Source organism: Mauremys reevesii, linkage group 1 (genome assembly GCF_016161935.1).
Source record: "Mauremys reevesii isolate NIE-2019 linkage group 1, ASM1616193v1, whole genome shotgun sequence".
Taxonomy (NCBI): Eukaryota; Metazoa; Chordata; order Testudines; family Geoemydidae; genus Mauremys; species Mauremys reevesii.
In genome coordinates, this window is record NC_052623.1 from 298,101,177 (window position 1) to 298,127,786 (window position 26,610).

General features: G+C 46.8%; 1 protein-coding gene across 1 annotated transcript in view; it reads right to left on the minus strand.

The window, feature by feature from the left end:
* HMGA2 (high mobility group AT-hook 2) overlaps positions 1–26,610 on the minus strand; it is a 166,562-nt gene that overhangs the window by 100,476 nt on the left and 39,476 nt on the right.

Sequence of the window (26,610 nt, forward strand, 5' to 3'; positions counted from 1 at the left end):
ATCATCCCACTCCCTTTGCACAGAACAACCAAGCACACATGCAATTTGGCACAACCTTCTCTGCTCAGGAAAGGCTTAGTACAACATGAGAGTGGATGTAGCAGGTCTGGGCTGGGATGAATTCACCAACCTGCCAGTATGTGTATATGCAGTCAGCAGACACAACCATGTCCAAGTAGCCTTACTCTCAGAGGTACCAAATAAATACATATTTTTCAGCATCAAAGAATGGTATGACAGACTTAATTACAGTTTCCTAATCTGTATTTCAGATTTAATCTATAAATTGGGCTGAAGAAAGGGGACTGTCTGATTGGCTAATAAGTTATAACTCGAACTACTGTCTAGTTGAATCCCCATGGGCAAGGTCTAACATTTTGGTACTATTCTGGCATCCCTGCCCACCTGCTTGACAAGTGAAAATGACAGACTAACAAGACTGATTTGAGCTAGGGCAGACACACGGGGCCAAATTCTCTGCTGGTGTGAACTGGTGAAGCTTCACTGACTTCCTGTAAACTGTGCTAATTTACACCAGCAGAGAACTTGGCCCAGGCTTCACACTACTCTGCCATGCATCCCAATCTTCCTCTGTTCGTCTAGTCCTGAGCATCTCTTGAACGAAACCTGTACTAGTTTTGTGATGTTCACAAAAAGGGGAACTCATTTTCATCTCTGACCTAAATGAGCCCTTTACTCTGGAGGAAAGAGTAATCAACTAGCCTCCCCACTGATCCAGTCCTGCATACTGTTGACTTGTACCTACAACTCCCACGAACTTGATGGCATTCATCACCTTGAAAGAGCTACTCAGTACCACAAAAGATGACATCCTTATGGAATTTATGAGTAGCAGAGCACATTAATTAATGTAACTGAAGAGTGTGCATTAGTGATTTAATTTAACACACAGTCCTAATATGATAACACACCCGATACACTACTCTTTACTCACTACTGTGTATTGTAGTAATATCACACTCATTTGTTTGTCCTTTGGGAACTCTCCCTACTGCAGATCATCTTACATCTCTTTTCGAATCTCATCTTAAAACAAATCTTTTCTCCCTGGCCTCAATATCTTGTAATTCCTCTCTGCTTGGATTTATAGATAGTGGGCCAGATTCTCCACAAGGGTTGAGGAGTGAGTGCTCAGTGCAAGTCTGAAGGAAGCCTTGCTTCTTCTTTGTGATCTCCTCATCCTGAAGCTGTCAAGCACTGACCTAGTCGATGGTGCAAATTACAACTGTTGGTGCTCTGTCTTCTTCTGGGTGTCAAAAGTCCTCAGGGACTGTTACAGCAGCCAGGGATCTGATGGATGCAGAGGCACCCAACCACGTCCACTTCAGGATCCAGAGGAGAGATGGTGGCAGACCTCCATTTTGGAGGAGAGCCACATTATATGGAAAAAATAGCCTACATGTGTGGCTCTGGAGGGTGGGAAGGGGGACACAATCCAGCAGGGAGAGGATGTAGGATCCATTAGAGCGGTCTAGAGTGCCTAAGATTTTCCCTGGGTAAGGAGAATCCTCAAGTTCTCAGATCTGCAGCTCTATGTTTGCTTTGTACTGTTGGGATAGCGCAAAGCAGCCAGAATGCTCTGGAGAATTAGGGCCAAGGTTTTACTTCAGCACCTTGCATGACCAAATTTTCAAAGGACCCCATGTACATCTTTCCAAACTTGTGCCTGCAATTTGGCATGCACAGCACACAAATGAGAACTGTGTGAGCAGATTGAAAAGCTGGATCTCTTCTCTACCCAATGTACACAAATCCTAAGGGGTATCTACAAAAGAGTTGCAGACACTAAATGATAAGGACTAGTTTGGAGTCTCATTATGGACATTTGTCATAAGTTAAATAAATATCAATCAATATGCAAGTATCATGAAAATAAATGGAAATGAGACAAAGCCTAATCAACAAAAAGGATTAAAATAACTAAACTAGAAAGTAGATAAATGGTTAATTTTTTTTTTAGATAATAATGCTAACAGGCAAGGCTTACAAACCAAGTTACAATGGCCAAGAATAGTGGCATTTAACAGAACTGAAAAGGAAGAAACAATGGCTAGCTACAAGGGCATCTGGGGAGAGTATGTGTGTGTATATATATATAACAAGACTAATCACCCGCCTGATCATTTTGCTTTTATTTTGTGTCCCTTTTATCCACCCTTTGTCTGTGTTTTGTCTTTTTGATTGTAAGCACTTCTAGGGGTGGCCTGTGCCTGCAGAGGACATAGCACATTTTGGGAACTACTATAATATAAACAGCAAATACTGCTGGCCTGGATTGTGTCCCCCTTCCCACCCTCCAGAGCCACACATGTAGGCTATTTTTACCATGTAATGTGGTTCTCCTCCAAAATGGGGGTCTGCCACCATCTCTCCTCTGGATCCTGAAGTGGGCTTTCCACAGGTTTGTGACATGGCAGGAGGCACAGAATGGATGAGCTGGGTACAGGACTAGGCAGAACAGGTGTGTGGGTGGTGGGGGGAATGGTGTCTCATCTTGTCCTCCCTCCAAAGCTGCCGAGATTTCCCAGCAAAGACAATATGGCCATGGACTGATTTGACTGAGTTCTGAGTATTCCAAAACCATGTCCTGGACATGCACAGTACAGGTTTTTTGTTTGCTTTTGAACTAATCTTCTTAAATTTGCACTATGGAATGATGGAGTACGCATGCAGGCACTGCTGGATTCGTTTTTTGGTAACCTGAACTGTTCCAAATTGGTCCTGATGACATTCCAATTGTTCTGGGAAACCCAGGGTCTGGCAAAAAGACACCCTTGTCTTGCTACTACTAAACTGTCCTCTTAGCCAAAGAGAATGTATCCAGAGCCAAAAGGTAGGAGGTCCTGACTTCTCTTCCTATGTCTTTCACTAACTGGACCTAAAACAAGGGTGGAATTTCAGTTCTCTCACTTAATTTACTGGCCTGGTGAAAACAGAACCTGTATTGTCACAACCTTTAACAATGTCTCTGTATTGAGCCCGGGCCGGGGTAGTCACACGTTCACTAGGGGTTTTTGCATTCACCTTGGTACCTCTGGTTCTTTGTGAAGTAAAATAATGATGTCTAGGTTTAAACTACTTCTGATCTACCTCAGCATGAGAGTTGCAGGCAATACCTTATTTAGCAATGTTTTCCTGACCTGAACTAACCCTCTTTAAACATATTTTTAAAAGATTACGCCTTTGTAACTGTTGCTCTATATTTTATAGGAATCCCAACAAGGGATTAGATTAAACTGCAATATCCTAAAGCACCTGAGAACACAGATGTGCTGTTTAAAAACATTGTGTAAATTGCTCTTAAGGTGCGGTAGGTGAGAAGGAGGAAGTATGAGCTAGTGGATAATGAATGGGTCTGCTAGATCTATATTCTCTTCTTGGCTGTGCAGCAGATTTCCTGTGCTACCTTGGCCAAGTCAATGACCCTCAGTTTCTTGGGGATGGGGATAACATTTCAGAGGGGTTTTGTCCAGCTTAGGTCTCTAATATTTCTGAGATGCTGATACTAAAGTGATAAGTGAATAATACATTTTATTATTTATTTAGTCCCTCAAGGTCCATCCCATATTACAGGGTAAATTTACAGGGCAAAGATTCACTTCTGATTTATGCAGGCTTCCATTGTCATAATCCAGAGAACATGGGGTTCCTGGGAGCAGAAAGTCTGACAAGACGGAGGATGTAGCTGTACAGGGGTGCCACAAAGGACCAGTGCAGGTCTAAAATTGTGCATTAATAGACTAGGAAAACTATAGCTTTGTGTTTGGGACATGCTCTAATCCAGCATTTCCTCACTGACAGCAGAACATCCCCTGTGGAAACCAAAGTTGCTCTTGCCCTCCATGTAACTCCTATGGAAGAGCAGAGGTGGAAATCATCTGCTCTCCTCTGGATGTGAACCTACCCCTTTACCTGGGACACCTCTCTGAGCTAGCTGAGGGGAATCTATTTCTGATTTGAATCCTTCTAACTTTAAATTGGTCGTGCCAAATTCACCCTGGTGTAAATCCATTGACTCAATGAACTTGTACCCAACTTTGCCCACTGTTTTAAAAGTTTGGGGGGGAATATTACTGCCTGCCTAAGCTCATGTTACCATGATCCAACTTGGGACAAGCTACTGGGGTGAATTTGAGTGAGTTAGAATTAACCCCAACACCACCTTAACAGTAAGCTCTAATGTACACAATTCTTCCAAACTGTCCAATACATAGATAAACATGTATTAACTGTGCGTCTTCCATTGCTGAAGACAGGCAAATGGAAGTGTTAAAATGAAGACTGGTCCATTTACAGCACACCAAGAATTACACATGGAGACACAAACAAGTGCAGTTTCACTGCACAGCAGGCAGCCTGACCATTTTTTAACCTTGACTTAAGGCATCTCAGTAGAGATACTGCAGTTAAAGTTGAAGCTTCATTTCTATTCCAAGGGTCAAATATCCCCTTGACTGTGCATGTCACTCGCTTCTCATTTATGGTTTATTGTGTAAGTCAGTGATGCCATATGGCACTGTAAAAAAGAACAAAAGAGCTGACGCAACAAGATATCTTTGCCCCACTGTGACTTTACTACAGTCATGTACAAATGCAATGTAATGTATTTCAAAAGTAAGCTATAAGTATGTATTTTTATATGACATATTTGGGGATCAGACATCTCAGGGATTGGCAATGAGATATAGAGGCTTTTGCCTTGAGGTCATGAGTTCAACTACAGACCAGGTTGCTAGTGACCTAAAGTTGTTACAGCCTGACAGCTGCTCGATGGCTTATGTGAAATGAGTTGGTGGTCTCAGATCCTAGTGAAGAGAATTCCCCATCTCAAGTTCCACCCTTTGGGGGATATAAGTTGAGAGGACAAAATGAAGCCTAACCTACTCTCTCACCCTTTAAGTGGTCCCTCAGTGGGTTGAGGAACCTTGTTGGGATCGTTTGAGGAAATCTGCAGTTCTCCTGCATATACTCTACTTTTTCTCTGTATGTAGAATGTTCTTTTCTTCAGGCTCTCTACCCAGCATCTTTCACTAACACTGTAGTCATACAAAGACATTATATTTTATACAAATTGTCACGACTATGAGTCACTGCTCTAGATCACTGGCTTTTCAGGTGAATCAAATATTTGAGTCCTCCTTGGCCTAACCAGACCTAACAAGAACTAGAACTGTGGCAATAACTGTTTTGTGATGAACAAATTTAAAGGCCCTGAGGGGTGGTTGTTGTTGTTGTTGTTGTTGTTTGGGGGGGAGAGGAAAGAGGGAGAGGAGGTTAAAGGGGCCTGAATTCAGCCAATGATTTTCTGGCCAGAATCTTGCTCCCAGAAATAACTACAAGTGCAATTTCACAGGTGCATTTTCTAGCTCTTAGATGTCTAATTGCTTAATTTGTAGGTGCAACTAGGTCATTAGACTTCTAAGTGCTATAAACAGCAACCACAATTATTTCCTGAAGCAAAACTGAAGGAACAAAAATTAAGGTCACTTTTCAAAACCATGCTCAAAATATGTTTTGAATTGTACATGAAAACAATTCTATCCTATTACCCGCAGCACTAAAATACAGTTACAGGTGTCATGCCTATAGTGGCACAGGCAGAGGACATAATTGTTATATATTAGCTGCATGTTAGTGAAGCTGTAAATGTTACGGTGTAACAGGTACTCTATTATACTAGGATCCTTCAATAGTTCTCTTACTTATTATAAGTGGATTATCAAACTTGGCCAACTGCGGAGCAAATGCATCAGAGTGAGTGAGTGAGTGAGTGTGTGTGTGTGTGTGTGTGTGTGTGTGTGTGTGTGTGTGTGTGTGTGTGTGTGTGTGTGTGTGTGTGTGTAAGCAAAGGAGACCTTTTCACTTTCTGTTTAAGTCTATGAGATACAGTAGATATTGGGGCAAATATTGCTGTGAGATATGTTCCTGCAACCCTAAGGATCTCAATGGGGTTGTGTGCGTGTGTTTAACTCAAAGCAGAAATTGGTCTATTGTTCTCAGGTATCTCATTTTCTGTGGATTAAATGAATGAAATGCAAATAATTCACAAGGTAAATATATAAGTATGAATCACCCTTATACACAATACCTGGGCTGTAATTTCGTTATATCTTCATTCTGACAGTAGATAGCATATTGACTTACCCTCACACCAACATTGTTTAAAATGTGATATGGGGGGTGGAGACTGCCTGGAAATCCAGGGAGTGACTTTTTTGTCCAGCTCCTGTAGTTTTCATTGTTTTTGCCCTTAGGCTTATGGTTTTCTGGTAGCTTAACCCAGCTAACAGCCTAACTGTTTTCAACAGCGGATGCAGCACAGGGGAGATCCACAGCTGGTGTAAACTGTCAGAGCTCGCAGGACCTGTGAGAATTCACACCAGCTGCAGATCTGGACCAAAACTCCTCTCCAACTTTACGCATGCAGAGCTTAGCTTCAGCCCTGCAGAGCTTCACAGTTCCATGGGATGGAAGCTCCCAATTATCTAAACTCCTTGATGGCTTCAGCTATGTCTATAAAATCTGTTTTTCCATCTGTATATAAAGTATTCTTTGCCTGCCGTTGCCTCCTATAATACCGAATTATAAAAGCAAAGCTGAGAAGTCAGCACTCTTCAGTGGAAATGCAAAGCCCTCCTCAATTACCATTTCTTTAGCACAAAGCTCCATCTGTGAAATGCTGGAGCTAGTAAACTGAAAAAAATGACTCAATATAGAATACTTAATTGTCATTAGATGTGAAAGGTATCTCTCCTAAACTTCCTGACCTGGAATGTTAAATGGAACATATGGCACAAGTGGGTGGAGAGCCTGGCTGTGAAAATATAGATAGAGTGCTCTTTCCAGAAAGCCTATGTAAAGGAACTTAGTGATCAAATAAAGTTTAGAACTCTGAGGACACCAGATATGGTCAAGGAATGTTAGAGTTTTAGGAATTCCTGATTAATTACAGAAACCCTCGTTTGCTTGCATTTATGGGTGATCTGGTACCCACTATGGTAAAACTGATTATGAAGGATGAACCCATCTAATGAAAGGGCAAAGAAACAAAAAGAAACTGGAAAATAATACCTGGAATCTTAATGATATTTGGTTTCCTAGCTGACATGAAGGGATGTTACCATGTTGAGTAACTAACATTGGAATGCTATCTAAATATTCCTAGAGTGATACTAGAGTGTAGAGTTTGCTGGGTGATGATTTAACCGGCTCTGTGTTATTTCCCCTCCACCCCCTTAACTGTGGACACTAATGGCAGAAATATTCTGTTTGGTAGGATTTATATGAGAGGTTCCCCACCCTGCTACACAAACATTCTAGTCAGAGGCTGGGTCTCCTTAATTTTGGAAACACTCACCAAAATGCAATGCCTATAAACTTTTACACTTGCTTTTCTAGCTGTATGTTTTGGAGACATGAGCCTGATCCAGAGCCCCAAGGAACCTTTCCTTTGACTGCAGTGAGCTTTGGATCAGGCCCCACCTTCACAATCTACCAAGTATGGACTTTTCATTCAGGACTGCTCGGCATGACTTTCCAGAAACAACAACTCTTCTTAAACAGCAGCCAGTGTCACTGACCCTCACTAAGATAAAAACTGACTCACCCTGATCTTGGTCTATTTTTAAAAATTTCTGTTTTCATTTTAGACATTTTGGACGTTCCTATGTGGTGGTGTCCTTTTCTTCTTATTTCTAGAAAGAACTGCTGACCTGCTGAGAATGGAACACTATAATTAAACTTTTAGCCATGTAGATGATACTGTATAATTGGAATAACGATCCTACAGGGCAGGGGTGGGCAACCTACGGCCCGGGGGCTGCATACGGCCCTTCAGACATTTTAATCTGGCCCTCGAACTCCCGATGGCGGGGTAGGATCCGGGGTTTGCACTGCTCTGCACATGCCGCGGCTCTGCATGGCTCCCTGAAGCAGTGGCATGACCCCCTGCAGCTCCTATGTGGAGGGGCAGCTGGGGGGCTCCACACGCTGCCCCTTCCCTAAGCACCACCCCCACAGCTCCCATTTGCCGGGAACTGTGAGCATTCATGGCCCGCCATACAATTTCCATACCCAGATGTGGCTCTCAGGCCAAAAAATTTGCCTGCTCCTGCTACAGGGCCTGCTCCATTCCCCTCTGAAGCCAATGGGAGTTTTTCCACTGATATCTGTCAGTGTTGCATTGGGCCCATCAGTTAACTGAGATTGGAAAAAGAGAGAGTTTGAGTGCAAACCCAATCTCTGCTATGATTTCCCCCCCACATGCTTCTCTAATGTTAATATTATCATAGAATCACACAAGTTGGAATTGTCACAGACCTTTTAGGCCATCTAGGCCATCTGCAAGCTAATACAGGATTGTTCCTCACAGTATGTCTATGAGTCTATTGATTGAAAAATATTGTAAATCAACTTTCTAATACATTTTGTGAAGTATAGCTTGCTCTCGAGTTTGCTGTACTTTCTTACCCTTCCTGTCTTCACTCCACTTTTCCTTTCGTTTCTGTGGTATAACAGATTATGGCATGTCTTTTCCCATTTTGTCCTCAGGGTCTGTTTTCTTTTTCTTCTCTTTGCATCCATCTTCTATATCTTTCTTTTTCCTCCTATAAGGTGTTCTAAACCTCTATGCTCTACCTCTCTATTTTGTGTCTTCTTCCTTCACCCATCAAAATCTCTCCCAGTTGGTACCATACTTCTCTTTTCGGATTTATCCCCACATTTTCTTTCTCTCCCACTTACAGCCTCACATATTTCTTCATTCACCCCTCAGTGACAGAGTCAACAGTCAGAGGACTAAATCTACTAGTCAACAACCTGTAAGAAAGCCCCACATACGTTCCCCCCCAATATGTAGGAACAATACACAGGTGAAAAGCCAAAACTCCTCTAGCTGCAGGGAAAAAGAAAAGGGTGCTGGGATTTAGGATTCCTACCAGAGTAGTGTCTCTGTACCTTGCTTGGTGACTCCATCTTTCATACCAGCCTCTGATGAGTTGACTCCCTCCCCTCCCAAGCTGCTGAAGGAGAGAAAGAACATTCTCTCTCTTTGTTTGCTGCTCTACAGCCTCCTGTTTGCTACCACTATGAGATGGTCTCTGCTACTATACCTCTCCTCCAACTTCTATTTTTGAGCTCTCCTCCAAGTGAATAGCTACAACTTCTCAGTTTCACCATTATCAACAGGATTCTAAACAGCAGGAATGGAAACTGACAAGACCCTTGGCAAAGCTCTGAGCACCAGTAGAGGCACAGGAACTGCCTATCTGCAGACTCAGGCAAACAGCACCATATTGATTTATATTCAGCTCACGTTTTGAAGGTAACCTTTGTAACCATACAAACTAGAGACTTTTTTTTTCCCACTGAATACTTAGATTCTGTAAAAGTTAATGGCACTTGCCAGGGAAAGCTTCCTATTCATCACATATGAATGGGGGAGTGGATTTTTCAAGGCCTGGACGACAGCATAAGTCTCCTGGGTATCATGGCATCTGCAATGTTACATAATGATGAATATTCAGCTGTCTTTGGCACTTTCTCATTTACGAGAGAATTTCCAGGGCAGGGAGGAAAATTGTAAACATTTAATTTTATTTTTGTGCTTACTGCTGCAAATATAGCTAAGCTTATCTCAAATTTCATTTTAACTTAGTGGTTGTCCCTTAAGTGATTCAAGCAGTAGAGTTTCCAGTACATCCCTTGGGAGACTGTTCCATGATCTAATATATCTTGCTCTTTGGAAATATTCTTGATAGTCAAACTAAATTTTCCTTTGTTCATTTTTTCCCTATTTCCCAATTTTATCTTTTTTTCGTTATTGTATCCTTTTGTTCATTTTGCTGCTATATGTGTCCCAAACACTCTACATCTGCTAATGCCCTTTATAACATCAAGCTGTAAATATTTAGGGCTAAATTCTGCACACTGATTCTCACAGCTCCTTATGGAAAAAATCCTATAGAATTTAATAGAAAAAAATGCTCCATAGATTTTTTAAAACAAAAATTTTCCTACAGTATTTAATACAGAATTATATCCTTGCTATAGAATTATATAGGATGCCCCAAAATTCCTATAGAACGGATATATTTTTCTATTAAATGGATTTTAGAGAAATTTCTATAGAACCAAATTAAACTTCTTTATAACCCTATTAACTGGTAAAGGATTTTTCTATCAGACTTGATTCGCAGATTTGATATTCTGCTCATTTGACATGTGCAAAATTCCCAGCAGGGGAGCAGAATATTAAAAAGCACAGAGAAGAAATATTATTCTACTTGGAGATCAGCATTTTGTTCATTGTTATTTTAAATTTTCCACTTCATAATTCACATGTCTTGGTGCATATATTATTATTACTATGTTGTTTTTTATATAAATGAAACCAAAGGAAACTGCATGCCAAAAACTACATTAATAAATGTAAAGGATGAGATTTTAATCCCACAAAACTCAGGTAATTGAGCATTATGATTTCTACCTGACCTGAATATGCAATAAACAAACAGACCAGAGGCATGCTTTGGAGTTTGAAAGGGAAAAAATGCTTTTCATGTAAAGACAGAAAAAAAAGAGTTAATCTAATTTGCTTCCTTTACTTAAATTTTTTTTTTTTTTTTTTTTTGCAAACTGGCCTAAGAGACAGAGACAAACATATTAAAATCAAAATTCTGGACTTTAGCTCAGCAAACAGATCTTATTGCTCAGCACAGTAAACTGCATTCCAGTACTAAAGAAAAAAATCATTTACAGCAATAGTCAAACTAAAATTTTATTCTAGCATTTTCCTACTGTCTGAAAATCTCAAATGACCAACACAGAAGCCAATGTTAAACTTTAATTATATCATCCCAATAATTTATATGTTGTCTGGTTATTAAAGTCAAAACTTAAATTACCACCTACCTGCAAAATCATATTTTGTAAGAACTATACCTTAAAGTTTAAACAGATCTATCTCTTAATTCATTTGTAAAACCCTGATCAACTCCTATTAAAGTCAAAGAAAGCCTTTCCTTCAGTTTTAATGAGAGTTGGATCAGGTTTAAGAGATTAACATAGTTTTTCTTATCAAATGTTAGTTTGATAAACTAAACTTTAATTCCATTCCTTTAAAGAGTCATGTTAGTTGATTCAGTAATTGACCAGTTACTCATTTAAAAGTACTTCCTTGGTTTTAGGTACTAGAATAGGGTTGCCAACTTTCTAATCGCACAAAACCAAACACCCTTGCCCTGCCCCACCCCTTCCCCAAGGCCCTGCCCTTCTCTGAGGCCCCACCCCTACTCACTCCATCTCCCATCCCTCCGTCGCTAGTTCTCCCCACCCTCACTCACTTTCACTGGGCTGGGGCAGGGGATTGGGGTGCGGATCGGGGCTCTGCCTAGAGGTGCAGGCTCCAGGGTGGGGCCGAGGATGAGAGGTTTGGGGTTTAGGAGGGGGCTCTGGGCTGGGGCAGAGGGGTTTGGAGTGCAGGAGGGAGTGCGGGGTGCAGGGTCCGGGAGGGGGCTCAGGGCTGGGGCAGGGGGTTGGGTTGCGGGCTCTGGGAGGGAGTTAGGGTGCGGGAGGGGGTTCCAACCTGGGGCCGGGTGTTGGGGTACGGGAGGGGTTCAGGCTCCAGCCGGGCGGCATTACCTTAGGCAGCTCCTGGTCAGCGGCACATCAGGGCTAAGGCAGGCTCCCTGCCTGCCCTGGCTCCACACAGCTCCCAGAAGTGGCTGGCTCCAAGGCAAAGGGGTGGCTAGGCTGCTCTGCACGGTGTGTACTACCCATATCCACAGGCGCTGCCCCCACAGTTCCCATTGGCCAGGAGCTGCAGCCAATGGGAGCTACGGAGCTGGTGCTCGGGGTTGGGGCAGTGCGTGGAGCTTCCCTGATCGCACCTGCGCCTACTAGGGGCTGCAGGGACATGCCAGCTGCTTCCAGGAGCCGCGCAGAGCCAGGGAGCCTGCCTTAGCCCCGCTGCGCCGCTGGCTGGACTTTTAGCAGCCCAGTCAGCAGTGCTGACCGGATCCACCAGGGTCCCTTTTCGACCAGGCCTTCCGGTCGAAAACCGGGTGCCTGACAATCCTATACTAGAAACTGATTCGTTCAGCAGATATTCTTGCAAGTGTACTTGTCACAGGGTGTCTGGCTTCTTTAAGGGAAGATGGTGCCAGCCACACCTGTGCCATAATTAATTAAATGCTGCCCAACCTGAGGGGGTGTGACAACCAAGGGTCAGGTGATAGATTAATAGACATCTGGGCCTTAAAAAGGACTGAAAGAGCTCAGTCTGGGGGGTTGTAACCATGGGAAATGGGTGGGGACCTGTGAAAGGCCCTGAGCCAGGGGCTGAGGTGGTCAGAGACTCCAGTGGAACTAGCCGGGGACCCACTGCTCTACCAGAATGGGCTGGAATCACAGGAAGTGGACAGTCTCCTGTGTGAGGCCCTGAGCCAGGGTCTGCAGAGGAAAGGTACTTCAGGGGAACGAGCCTGGGGTCAGTGCTCTAACCCACAGCAGAGAAAGACACTCTCCAGCCAAGTCACAAAACAAGAAGTCCAAACCAAACTAGAAGGTTCTTCTGCCCTTTGGGGCTTCTCTTCAGCCCACCCTATGGGTCCTGTTCCAAGGCCTTTCTAGTTTGTTTGGACTTCTTGTTTTGTGACTTGGCTGGAGGGCTAAGCCACATCTCCAGCACTGACCTGTGTGTGGAGAGCTGAGGAGGCCCACCCCTGGAAGGAAACTAAGCCAGGGAGTACCAGCAGTGCCACGTTTGGCCAGTAGGGGTTGCTACAGGAAGGTCATACCCATACTGTACAATTTCTTGGGGATGTAAGTTGATGCCTTTAGAATAACAAGACACCAATTTCCAGGAAAAAAAACCCAAAACCAACTACAACAAAAACTTGAGGCAGCAGTTAACACTAGCCTTCTTAGAAAATTTCTTATAAGCATATTACATTTTTTAAAACTTCCACAATTTTTTATATCTGGGTAACTTAACTTAAAAACATATCAAATATTAGAAAGTATGGAAATATTCAATAAAGGGGATCTGAACAACCTTAACTCTGCTCACCAGCAGTCTTCCAACCTTCATAGCTATTTTGTAAAGTGGTATTTTTTCTTGCCATCTTCCTGAATGAAATTTTGTGAAGCATTTTTCCTAAATACTTTATGAATCCAGAGCCTATGTCAGTAAACACCTTACTTTTGGAAAAAATGTTGAACAGTCTGCATGTAAAACATGCCACAGTAAATAAGGATGATAAAGCACTGGTTCCATACATATGAAGTGTGATTCTTTGCCAATTCATTAAGCTTTACTCTTCCAGGGTCGGGTTCAGGCACTGTGGGGCCCAATTCGGAAGAGCTGCCACCGAAGAGAGTGGTGGGACTTTGGCAGCAGCCCAATTGGCTGCCGGTGCCTTCGGTGGCACATTGGCGGAGGGTCCTTAGGGACGTTGCAGGGTCCTCTTAGGGGCCCGGGGCCAGATTTGGGGGAATCGGGTGAATTGCCTTAAAGCTGGCCCAAATCTTACCCTGTAAATGCCATAAATTAAATAGTTAGGCCTTAGAATTTTCTATCTGTAGATGCAGCAGCTCTGTCACTGACGTACATAATGGGTGACAAATGAAGTGGGGGATGTGTCCAGTTTTTGAAACAGTGAGGGGTCTGTATGATTTAAATGAAAAGGAGTTATACCGGACGATGATATAAACACTGGTGCAGTTTGATATAGATGACAGTATGGTACATGTTCAAGATTAAGACTGGAGCTGGTGGAAAGTTGGGTGAGAATTCATACTTAAAAAGAATTGGTTCCATTTTTTGTCAACATTTCATTTTCATTAACATATGCCAAACAACTCTAATTAAGAGCAAGGTATTTTAGTAACATGTATTCTTTATTGATAGGAGTCAATGCTTAAATGTACCTGTGAATTCTTTGTGGAAAAGGTTGTCTTCAGTACTGGTTGTTCTGAGGGAAGCAACATGGGCAGAGAAAAAGTTCTTTGGACGACCTTGACTAAGCATTTTCATACTTGCCAGCTTTTTTTTCTTTAAAGTGCAATTTTTAATGTTGGATTTCCCAAGTTTTAAAATATTAGTTAGTATTTTATAGAAGGCTGGCGATTCAGTTACAATCTGCTCAACCATAACTACAGTTTAACCAAGATTTTTGCTTGTGAATTTCCTTAGGTATTTAAATATATTTAAGAATTGCTCACCCCTGGTCTACACTGGGGAAGCGGGGGGAATCGACCTAAGATACGCAACTCCAGCTACGAGAATAGCATAGCTGAAGTAGACGTATTTAGGTCTACTTACCATGGCGTGTGCACGGCATTGAGTCGACTGCTGCCGCTCCCCCGTCGACTCCGTTTGCACCTCTTGTGGTGGTGGAGTACCGGAGTCGACGGGAGAGTGCTCTGGGATCGATTTTATCGCGTCTACACTACACACAACAAATCGATCCCCGATAGATTGATCACTACCCGCCAATCCGGCAGGTAGTGTAGACATACTCTCAGTTATGCGTGTCTGAGGTCCTCACGAATCACAAGCCATTCAGGGATGGACTCATTATTTCCCAGAAAGCATCACATGTCCCCAGAGGCATTCTCCTTCCCATTCCCCATATTGGACACTATCACTCATGCTCTCCCCATCTGCTCAGATCTGACCTAATTGCCTTGCATGTGGTTCCCTACATGTTACTCCTCCATCATAATCAGCTCCCTGCATCTGGACTATACAGAATTTCCAAAGTCTGCAGCAGGCAATGAAGACATTAATCAGGCCATACATACAGCATAGAAAGACCCCGGGCCACGAGCATTTTGTAAAATGAACATGGGCATTATAATGCACACTTCGGGCTTTATTGTGTAATTGAAAACTATAGTCAATATCTAAACAATTTAATACCAAAATGCCTTCAAACTAATCACTGGCACTGCTACTTCATCGAACAACAGAATAAAAGACTTGTTTTGGAGATAGGGAAAAATAATCAAAATGAAACCAATCTCAACTTTCTGAGCTCCCAAATCTCTCAGTTAATGTGCCTGATTGTCCCAAGATCTGGTATCAAAACCTTCCAGTACACCAGTTTGATTCTTGGCTAAGACAGAGGGCTGGTCCGAATTAAAATCGACATAACCTAGATTGATTCTCAGATTTATGAGCTCACAGCTGCAGGAGACCACTGCTCTGCTATGGTTCAGGTTGCAAAGGAGGTGTGGGTATGAAGAATTCCAGTGAACACCACTCATTACTTTCTTCTGGCATTAAAATGTTTCACATTGTTACTCATGTAATCATTCCAGGTATAGTTACTGAGAAATTGAGACTAAAATAACCACCCACCTCATGCCTAAAAAATACCTCTATGTGCACAAAGGTGACTGACTTTTCAATATGTCTCAACCAGATTCTAGGGTGTCTCACAGGCAGAGTATGTGCCAAAAATGTACTAAATATTTCCCTATTTTTTTCATCTACTAATGGTATAGATTGCCTGATAAATACCAGGTGGTTTCTGCCTCTTGTTTTAGTTACTTTGGACATCCAAACTGGATTGCAGACCAAACATATCATTGCTATTTTAGAAGGTTCCCCCCATGCTGAATAATTTGCTGGGCTTATTACTTGCCCATAGCTCCTGATGAAGACTACGTTGGCCACTACGGTAAATGTTTCTGGGAACAAAGTTCTCTCAGGCTAGGATACTAATGAGGCAAAACTAAAGAAGCAAGGAGGTGGCCACATCCCATTGGACTGGGCATAGGGAAGAAGAGTGACACAGTGGAAAGAGGGGACCCTAATAACTATACTCTGATTTTTTTGTTTCATAGGCTCTAGGACTTCATACCGGCTCTCAAAATTGAATATGCCACCTCCATTTATCCCCCTACAACCTAATCTACATTTTCAAGCAGCTTTACTGCCCAATACCTCCAAAGTATGTCTACACAGCAGCTGGGAGCATGCCTCCCAGCCCAGGCAGACAAATGTGCTAGGTCTGCTTTGGCTAGCATGCCAAAAATTGCAGTGTGGACGTTGTGGCATGGGATAGCCACCCAAGTACAGACCTGGGGGGTGGGCAGGCTTGTACTCAGATGACTAACCCATTCTGTCCCCTGTGCCGCAATGGCCACACTGCTATTTTGAGTGTGCTATAGCGTGTCCATCACCCCAAACTGGGAAGCACTCTCCCAGGCTGGGACACACACTCTCAGCTACAGTGTAGGCATACCCTTAGAAACCGGATCAGCGCTTGAATTGCAAAAGTAAGCCAAATGTTCAAACGATGTAAGTATTTTTTCTACAAGAGCTTAAAGCTAAAAGATAATTCAGGCAATCTACCTGACAAGTGTACAGGGCACTGATCCTCTGTAAATGGCCTGCACATAATACAACTGAAATGGCATCACTCATAAAAAGTGCATGACTATTTTCCCTCTTCGGTTCATAAAGCAACCTCAGCACAGGGCATTTCCTCCGGATGGGTGACCAGCTGGGAAGATCAGTTGAAAGCCAATGACTCCTCCTAGCAAGTCCTACTGCCCAGGAAATGCCCTGTTCTTCAATTTTTATTACTTAAATACCATTTGTGAGAATTCTTTCTTCTGTTTCAAGAGGTGCAAACAAAATTGTGTTACAAAACTCAGTGTATATACGTTACTTAACAGGCCACTATGGGGTAGAAGATGCAATAATTAAAACTACAGGAAATAGAAAGACACTACCCAAACTCTGCCAAGGGGAAGGAAATTTGGAAATCATTTACGGTTGAGAAACATTGGCATAGAAAAGACGGTTACTCACCTGTAGTAACTGTTGTTCTTCGAGATGTGTTGCTCCAATCCATTCCAGTTAGGTGTGCGCGCCGTGCGTGCACGGCATCTCGGAACTTTTTTCCCTAGCAACACTGGCGGGCCGGCTGGCGCCCCCTGGAGTGGCGCCGCCATGGCGCTAAATATATACCCCAGCCGGCCCGTCCGCTCCTCAGTTCCTTCTTGCCGGCTACTCCGACAGTGGGGAAGGAGGGCGGGTCTGGAATGGATTGGAGCAACACATCTCGAAGAACAACAGTTACTACAGGTGAGTAACCGTCTTTTCTTCTTCGAGTGATTGCTCCAATGCATTCCAGTTAGGTGATTCCCAAGCCTTACCTAGGCGGTGGGGTCGGAGTGAGACGTGGCGGAGTGTAATACCGCAGAGCCGAAGGCTGCGTCGTCTCTAGACTGCTGCACCAACGCGTAGTGGGAGGCGAAGGTGTGGACCGAAGACCAGGTGGCCACTCGACAGATGTCCTGGATCGGAACGTTGGCCAGGAAGGCAACCGATGAGGCGTGTGCCCTTGTCGAGTGTGCAGTGACACGGCCCGGTGGTACACGGGCCAGCTCGTAGCAGGTCCGGATACACGCAGTAACCCAGGAGGAAATCCGTTGGGAAGATATTGGCTCTCCCTTCATGCGGTCGGCAACCGCTACAAACAATTGGGGTGAACGCCGGAAGGGCTTCGTCCGCTCGATGTAGAAAGCAAGCGCTCTGCGGACGTCGAGGGTATGCCGCTGCTGCTCCCGAGGTGAGGCATGCGGCTTCGGGAAGAACACGGGTAGGAAGATCTCCTGGTTGAGATGGAAAGCCGTCACTACCTTCGGGAGGAAGGCCGGATGAGGGCGAAGCTGCACCTTGTCCCCATGGAAGACCGTGTATGGCGGGTCGACCGTCAAAGCGCGAAGCTCAGAGACTCGTCTCGCTGATGTAATGGCGACGAGAAAGGCCGTCTTCCAAGAGAGGTATAGCAGGGAGCACGTGGCTAAGGGCTCAAACGGAGGACCCATCAACTTGGCCAAGACGAGATTTAAGTCCCAGGTTGGTGCCGGGCGCCGCACCGGCGGATACAAGCGGTCCAGGCCCTTGAGAAAGCGGGAAACCATCGGATTCGAGAAGATGGACCGCCCTTCCACGGAGGGAAGGAAGGCAGATACCGCTGCCAGGTGGACCCTCAGGGATAAGACCGCCAGATCTTGTTCCTTAAGGTGCCAAAGGTAGTCCAGAACGGTAGGGACCGTGGCCAGAAATGGGTTAAGACCTCGATGATCACACCAGAGTGCAAATCTCTTCCACTTCGCTAGGTAAGTGGAGCGAGTGGAAGGCTTCCGGCTCTCGAGCAGGACTTGCTGAACTGCTGCCGAACAGCCCCTCTCTGCGTGGGTCAGCCACTCAGGCACCAAGCTGTAAGATGGAGGGACTGCAGGTTCGGATGGAGGAGTCTGCCGAAGTCCTGGGTGATGAGGTCCGGCCACAACGGGAGGGGGATGGGTTCCCGAACGGAGAGCTCGAGCAGCAGGGTGTACCAGTGCTGCCTCGGCCAGGCCGGCGCGATCAGAATGGCATGAGCTCTGTCCCTCTGAAGCTTCAGGAGCACTCGGTGCACAAGCGGGAACGGAGGGAAGGCATAGAGGAGGCGATCCGTCCAGGGATACAGGAAGGCGTCCGACAGGGAGCCCGGCGAGCGACCCTGGAACGAGCAAAACAGGTGGCACTTCCTGTTCTCTTTGGCGGCGAATAGGTCGACTTGGGGAAATCCCCACCTCCGGAAGATTGTGTGGGCGACATCTGGATGGAGGGACCACTCGTGGGAGAGGAACGATCTGCTGAGATGGTCAGCCAGTGAGTTCTGCACTCCCGGGAGAAAGGACGCTTCGAGGCGAATTGAGTGGGTGACACAGAAGTCCCACAGGAGCATCGCTTCCTTGCACAGGGGGGAAGAGCGGGCTCCGCCCTGCCTGTTCACGTAGAACATCGCGGTGGTGTTGTCCGTGAACACTGTCGCGCAACGACCTTGCAGGTGGGTGCAGAAGGTGCGACAGGCCAGGCGGATGGCGCGCAGCTCTCGAACATTGATGTGAAGGGCGAGCTCCTGCGCTGACCACTGGCCCTGCGTGTGGAGATCGCCCAGGTGAGCCCCCCACCCGAGAGCTGAGGCGTCCGTGGTCAGAGTGACGGACGGGCGAGGAGGGTGGAACGGGACTCCGGCACACACGACCTCTGGGATGAGCCACCAGTTGAGGGACTCGAGGGTCGTCCTGGTGACCGTGACCACCATGTCGATGGGGTCTCGATGCGGTCGATACACCGACGCGAGCCAGGACTGGAACGGACGAAGGTAGAGCCGCGCGTACTCGGTGACATATGTACACGAAGCCATGTGGCCCAGGAGACGGAGGCAAGAGCGTACCGTCGTGGTAGGAAAGGCGGTGAGGTCCCGGATGATGGAGACCATCGTCTGACGCCGAGAGCGAGGAAGACAGGCTCTGGCCACTGTGGAGTCGAGAACAGCTCCGATGAACTCCAGCCGCTGTGTGGGAACCAAAGTGGACTTCTCGGTATTGACGAGAAGACCGAGGCGATGGAACAGAGACAGGATTTCCGACATCTGAGCCATCACCAGCTGTCGGGACTGGCCGCGGACCAGCCAGTCGTCGAGGTACGGGTACACATGCATCTGACGACGTCGGAGGGCTGCGGCCACGACCGCCATGCATTTGGTGAACACCCGCGGGGCGGTGGACAGTCCGAACGGCAGGACTGCGAACTGGTAATGGGTGTCGTTGACCACAAACCGGAGGAAACGACGATGGGGAGGATATATTGCGACATGGAAGTACGCGTCCTTCATGTCGAGGGCGGCAAACCAATCTCCCGGATCCAGAGAGGGAATGATGGTCCCCAGGGTGACCATACGAAACTTGGGCTTGAGCAGGTACTTGTTCAGCTCGCGAAGGTCCAGGATAGGACGCAGCCCGCCTTTCGCCTTGGGGATGAGAAAGTAACGGGAGTAGAATCCCCTGCCCCGTCTGTCCTGAGGCACTACTTCTATGGCACCCACGCTCAACAGAGTCTGAACCTCCTGTAAGAGGACTTGCTCGTGAGAGGGGTCCCTGAAGAGGGACGGGAAGGGTGGGTGGGAAGGCGGGGGCGAAACAAATTGTAGGCGGTATCCCGACTGGACTGTGTGGAGCACCCAGCTGTCCGATGTTAATCGGGACCACGCCGAAAAGAAATGGGAAAGGCGGTTGTAAAACAGAGGGGAAGGATCCGGTAGGGAGAGTGATGGGCCGTCCTCGAGCGTCCCATCAAAAGGCCTGCTTTGCCCCTTGAGGGGCCTTGGAAGCGGCCTGGCCCTGGTTGCGGCGGTTGCCGGACGGACGACGGCGATTTTGGGCCGGACGTCGGCTGTTATACGGGCGATACCGCGACTGGTAGGCCGGTCGAGAGGGCTGCGGACGGAACGGCCTATGCTGCGTCGCTGGCGTATGCATGCCCAATGTACGAATTGCAATACGGCCGTCCTTTAACGTTTGGATCCTAGAATCCATTTTTTCGGAGAACAGCCCCTTCGTATCAAAGGGAAGGTCCTGCAACGTGTATTGAACTTCCGGCGGTAGGGTGGACGACTGCAGCCAGGCAATACGCCGCATCGTAACCCCTGATGCCAGGGTCCGCGCCCCCGAGTCCGCAGCGTCGAGGGCAGCTGAGATGGAGGATCTAGACGCCCTCCTTCCTTCCTCCAACATGGCCGTGAACTCCGGACGGGAGGCCGATGGCAGGAGCTCGGTAAATTTCGCCAGGGACGTCAGAATGTCGAAGGCGTACCTGGCGAGGAGGACCATTTGGTTGGCAATTCTCATTTGCAGGCCCCCTGCCGAGTAGACCTTTCAGCCTAGCAGGTCCATACGCCTTGCGTCCTTCGACTTGGGCGCCGAAGCAGGTTGACCGTGTCGCTCCCTGTCATTAACCGACTGTACCACCAGGGAGTCCGGGGTCGGATGCATGTACAGGTATTCATAGCCCGTGGGAGGGACAGAGTACTTCCGCTCAACCCCACGGGCTGTAGGGGGTACGGACGCTGGCGTCTGCCAGATTGTGGTGGCATTTTTCTGTACCGTGCGTACAAACGGAAGAGCCACTCGCACCGGTATGTCAGACTCGACCACATTGGTGATCGGGTCCTCATCCTCGCGCACCTCCTCTATGGGCAAGGCCATCGCAGTCGCCACACGACGAAGGAGGTCCTGGTGAGCCCGCACGTCAATGGGGGGAGGCTCCTTAGCCGCTGCCCCGGCCACCGCCTCATCGGGCGAGGATGAAGAGGACAATCCCTGGACGGCCGTTTCCGAAGTCGGTTCCGCCACCTGCCCGTCGGAGGGCGCGGGCTGTGCGTGGCCGTGGGACTCGGATGGAACCGCGACCGCCTCTGGTGGTGAGGGGGCCGGTCTGGACACCGTCGCCTTCGGGACTCTGCGCTCCGACACGGGGGGCCGTGGTGGAAAAGGCACCCCCTGGGCCTCGTACTGAGCCCACGGAACCCAGAAGCCCCATGGTTGAGTCCCTTGAGGATGGTCACGTGGGGTGGGCGGCAAGAGTCCGTAAGTGTCCGCGCCGGAAGCAACCGACGCGGGTCGAGAAGGCCATGGCGGTGCAGAAGCGGTAGCCGAGTGCGCCGCCGAATGGGGCACTCCGTCCCCGGGTGGCAGAGAAGCGCGAATCTGCTCCGTGCGGTACCGGGAAGGTGACCGGGAGTGACGTCCGCCGCGGTGCCGGGAGCTCGACCGAGACTGAGATCGACGGTGCCACGAACGTCCTCGTGAGTCGCGGTGCCAGGAGCGGTGCCGGGACAGCGATATACGATGGTGCGGACGTGACAGCGACCGGGATCTAGTGCGGCGCCGGGAGTACGACCGGTACCGCGATGATGAGCAGTACCGGGACTGCGACCGACGAGGCGAGGGGGACCTGTACCGCACCGACGAGCGGCGTCGAGACCGCGAGCGCCTGGATGGAGACCTGCCACGGGACCGGGAACGGGACCGGGACCGAGAGCGACGTCCACGCTGGCCTTCCAAGGACGGTGGCCGGGTCATCCTAGCCGGCTTCCCCGCCGAAACCATGGCCCGCACCGGCGGTGCCGGGGGCCGGAGGCTTGGTGCCTCTATAAGGTGGATCAGGTCTCTTGCCGAGGCAAATGTTTCCGGCGTTGATGGTAGCCGGGGCTCAACCGCGGACGGTACCGGGGAGCGTGGCGGCGCCGGACTCAACGGGCCTTGTGGCGCCGGAGTCGAGGGTCCGGGGCACGGCTTGTGCACTGGCACCACTGGGGCCGCCGGCTGGGTCAACGCTCTGGCAGAGTCCTCCAAGCGGACTTGAGCTAGCGCCTTCGCCAGTCTCTGCTTCTTCTGCGGCGAAAGAGAACGGTGCCGGGATTTTCCAGCCGCCTTCTGCACCAGTGGGGCCGCAGAGGTGGAGCGGCTCGGTGCCGCCGGCGCGCTCTGCACCGAGGCAGTTCGCGGTGCTGGCGCGGACGGTGCCGGTGGTTGAAGCGACGCTTCCATGAGGATCTGCTTAAGGCGGATCTCTCTCTCTTTTCGGGTCCGCGGTTTAAACATAGAGCAGATCGAGCACTTGTCCGTTCTGTGCCCTTCGCCCAGGCAACGGAGACAGGCATCGTGCGGGTCCCCGATGGGCATAGGCTTCTGGCACGCCGCGCAGGGCTTAAAGCCCGGTGCCTTGGGCATGAGCCCGCACCGGGTGAGGTAGAAAGGGGGAAGACCCCCCCCCTTTCACCTTATCTATATACACTATACTAAACTATACTAACTATTAAAACTTGAAAACTAACTACAACAACTAACTATATACAGAAGAGAAGTACACGCTAGGGATCGTGGAGAACGAAGAGCACTCCACAGTTCCAACCAGCCGTCACGGGCGGTAAGAAGGAACTGAGGAGCGGACGGGCCGGCTGGGGTATATATTTAGCGCCATGGCGGCGCCACTCCAGGGGGCGCCAGCCGGCCCGCCGGTGTTGCTAGGGAAAAAAGTTCCAAGATGCCGTGCACGCGCGGCGCGCACACCTAACTGGAATGCATTGGAGCAATCACTCGAAGAAGAACAGACACTTCCTCTGTCTTTCTCAAAAAAAAAGGGAATGGGCACAAGTTGGGTGGGTATACCTTAGGCACGCAGACTCTGTTGAGCAGCATAAGATTGTCATTAACTAGCCAAAATAAGTAATTAATTAACCACAATTATATTTAAGCTTACACTGAGATTTGAATTTGACAGATGCTGAAGAGCAAGTGTAGACAGATTAGCTCTCTAATGGGGCATGCTGGCCCTTTAAGGGAAGTCTCCCAAAGTATGCTACCCCTTGCCAGGGGATTTTCTGTAAACACAGACCTCGGGGAAAAAAGGAGGCAGCCACTGAGAGAGAGGAAGTGGTCCCAGGGTGGCAGTTTATGGTTTGAGGTGAACCAAGGCTATTAACTCTGTGTAGGGCCTGGAACTGAAGCCCTGATGTGTGGGCAGGGAGAGGCTTCCCTTTCTCTTAGCCAGCCAAACAGAGAATCATAAGTAGTATAGTCCCAGGACTGCTATGATTCATGGGCCTTCCCAATGGAGCATGCTGGGAACAGTGAATGGAGATGGAGCTGCTGCCAGCGACACAGAGAACTTTGTTTGTTTGGACTGGCCTGCCAGATCTCTGGAGAATGTCTGGAACCCCTGCAAAAATGCCTGAGAGGAAGAAAGCCGGGGGGAAATTGGTTTATTTGTTTTGAAATGTATCATAAGTCTTCTAGTTTGTTTGGACTTGCCTGCCAGATCTTCACGAACATCAGGAACCTCAGCAAGCCTGGCTGGGAGTCAGAAACCCCAGGGAGGGGGCTGATTTATTTGTTTTGAATTGTCTTACAGATCTTCAGTTTCTTGGTTTGGATTTTGCCACCTCTGGGTTCTCCAGAGAAAGAAGCATTGGCCAGGGGCCATATTGTTGTGCTTGGTTGTTGGGGTTTCTTTGGATTTTTTTTTTTTTTTTTTTTGGTTTTGGTTTGTTTAAGCCTCCATGGGCATGACCTTCTGTCCTCACAGGGGAATGACCTTACGGAAAGAAATAGTATGATTAATATATATTAATCATGGGTAAACAACAGTCACATTATCCATTTGGTTATTGTGGGCCCATTGCTTCAGCCCCTGTTCACATGAGTGGTCCCAATGGGTCATATGTATTTGGGGCGGAGGGTGGCATCAGTTAAGAAAGTTAACTACTTGCAACACACACAAAGAATTTGGTCCTATCAAAGTATGGCAAAACTGTTCTATAGCGGTAGTCTAAGAAGTGACTATATACCACACACTGAACAAAAAGCACATTAGTTTTGTGGTGTTATCAGCCACAGAAACCCCCCTTCTCCCATAAACTACACGTGGATCACACTTGCAACCCACTTTTTGGGGAATCTATGGAATATCTTTCTCTTGATAGCCACAATTTTTTGACAATGTTGAGGCACACTAACCAATCAACTGAACTTCTAAAAAGAATAATAAACCTCATCAATTCTGGATGTGGACTGAGAAAATTTATAAAACAAAGGCAGGGATCCAGGAAAGAATCTTATCAAGGCCACTGATTCCAAATCTCTTGAAGTAAATCAAAGGATTGAATTTGTATCAATTAAATCTTTGAGGGTATATTATATGTAAAACAGGCCAAGAGCGACCACTCATGGGAGTTCGCAAAATTGGTTGCTTGTAAGAGATGGCCTCTCTTCAAAGATACAGTACAGTATTGCCAGCCTTACTTCTGTGCTGCTGCTAGTGGCAGGTGCTGCCTTCAGAGCTGGGCGCCTGTCCAGCAGCCACCGCTGTCCAGCAGCCCAGCTCTAAAGGCAGTAAGAAAATGTGGTCATTGGCCGCAGATGACAGGTGGTCGCTCTTCTCAGTTTCTTCACAGTTAAATTATACAGGGAAAAATTCTATTGGCCTCTGCATGTAGTCACTCATGACAGGTGGTCTCTCTTCAGAGGTGGTCTCTAAAGCAGGTTCTACTGTATGTTGGAGCTTAAGTGTAACTCTTCAGAATACATGAGACTGCATAGTTACAACTCAGCTGTTCCAAGGAGAGCTCAGTTACTTCATGGAAACTTATTTACTAACTACACTCTACAATTGGTACAAATCCCACGTAGTTCATTTATTATTATTTGTATTACAGTAATACCTAGAGTCTCCATCCAAGATCAAGGCCCCATTGTGTTATGCACAGTAGAACTGTGTAGTGAGAGACAGTCCCTGTCCTGAAGAGCTTATACTCTATAAGTATTTAATGAAGACAGACAAAGAGAGGAGAAACAAAGGCGAAGTGACATGCCCAAGATTACGCAACAGGTTGGTTGCAGAGCTGGGAACAGACCCCAGGTCTCCTGCTTCCTAATTGGGTGACCAGATGTCCCAATTTTATAGGGACAGTCCTGATTTTGGGGTCTTTTTCTTGTATAGACTCCTATTACCCCCCACCTGCTGTCCTGATTTTTCACACTTGCTGTCTGGTCACCCTACCTCCTAATACCGTGTCCTGACCACTAGACAACATGGTTCATCTTTATTCTTTCTGTCATGTAAAGCAGTTACATTGTTTCAATTCCTTAAGGTTCCTCCCTGCCCACCCCTAACAAAAGGCAGAAAGTAACTGAAATATTTCATCCGTTAAGTTATGTATTGCCTTATTGATAGAAGAGGTACAGCGCACACACAGTGGTGGAACAAACTTCCCAGCTCTGGCCTCCTACTGAGTGTGACTTGGAGAGACTACCTCTGGGGGTGCATCCACACTGGAGAATTTAATAACCCATATTACAATAGCAGCCAGCAATGGTATAGCTGCATTTTTAGTAAGGTGATAGTCAAGTTGAAGCTCAGGCATTTTTACTACTATTCAAAGTAGGTTTTCATAATATAATTGTAAAAATTACAGCACCTCTAGCAATGGTGCAGTTGCACCATCAGCAATAGTCTCTATATTGAGGATAGTTCAGCAAATCGTACTAATGGAGGATTTTTTTAATGGTATGAACACCTGTCTTCTAGGCACTGAACTGAAACCACTAAGTTATTTCTTTCAGATTGCCTCAGATGGTAACAATTTTTGTTCACTATTGATCGAAGCCAAATTCAAATCAATGACGTATTGTAGAATGTAAAGGACTGATACCTTATTAGTAGTTACTCAAATCATTCCGTCTCCCCTGAGTAATACATCTGCTAATATACCATTGAAAAGCAACAGGAACTCTTATGAAAATGTGTTTGAGGGATTGGGGGGAGTCCTGTATTATCTTATGGAAAATAGTAAGTTTTTATTTTCTAGAAACACAAACTTCCTGGAAAGTTATTTGTATTTGTGATTTAGATTGTACTAGTGCCCAAAATGTGCTCAAGCACTTCCCAAACACATAGGAAAGATGTAATCCTGGCTTCTAGTCTAAAAAGTTCCAGCTACTTTTCAACTATAACAAGGCACTCTACTGCTATAATGAAAGACCAGTTTCTAAATCTACTTACAGCTATCTTGAATGCAGATTGTGACTTCCTTGTGATTTTTTAATGATTTATAACTTTGATGTTTAAAATTGCATTGTCTTGAAACTCAGCACTCAAGTTGTCAGATTGAAACTTGTTTCCAACAAACACATGGCAGCTTTAAATGGCAACTTCAGGCATTTCTAAGAGATACTTAT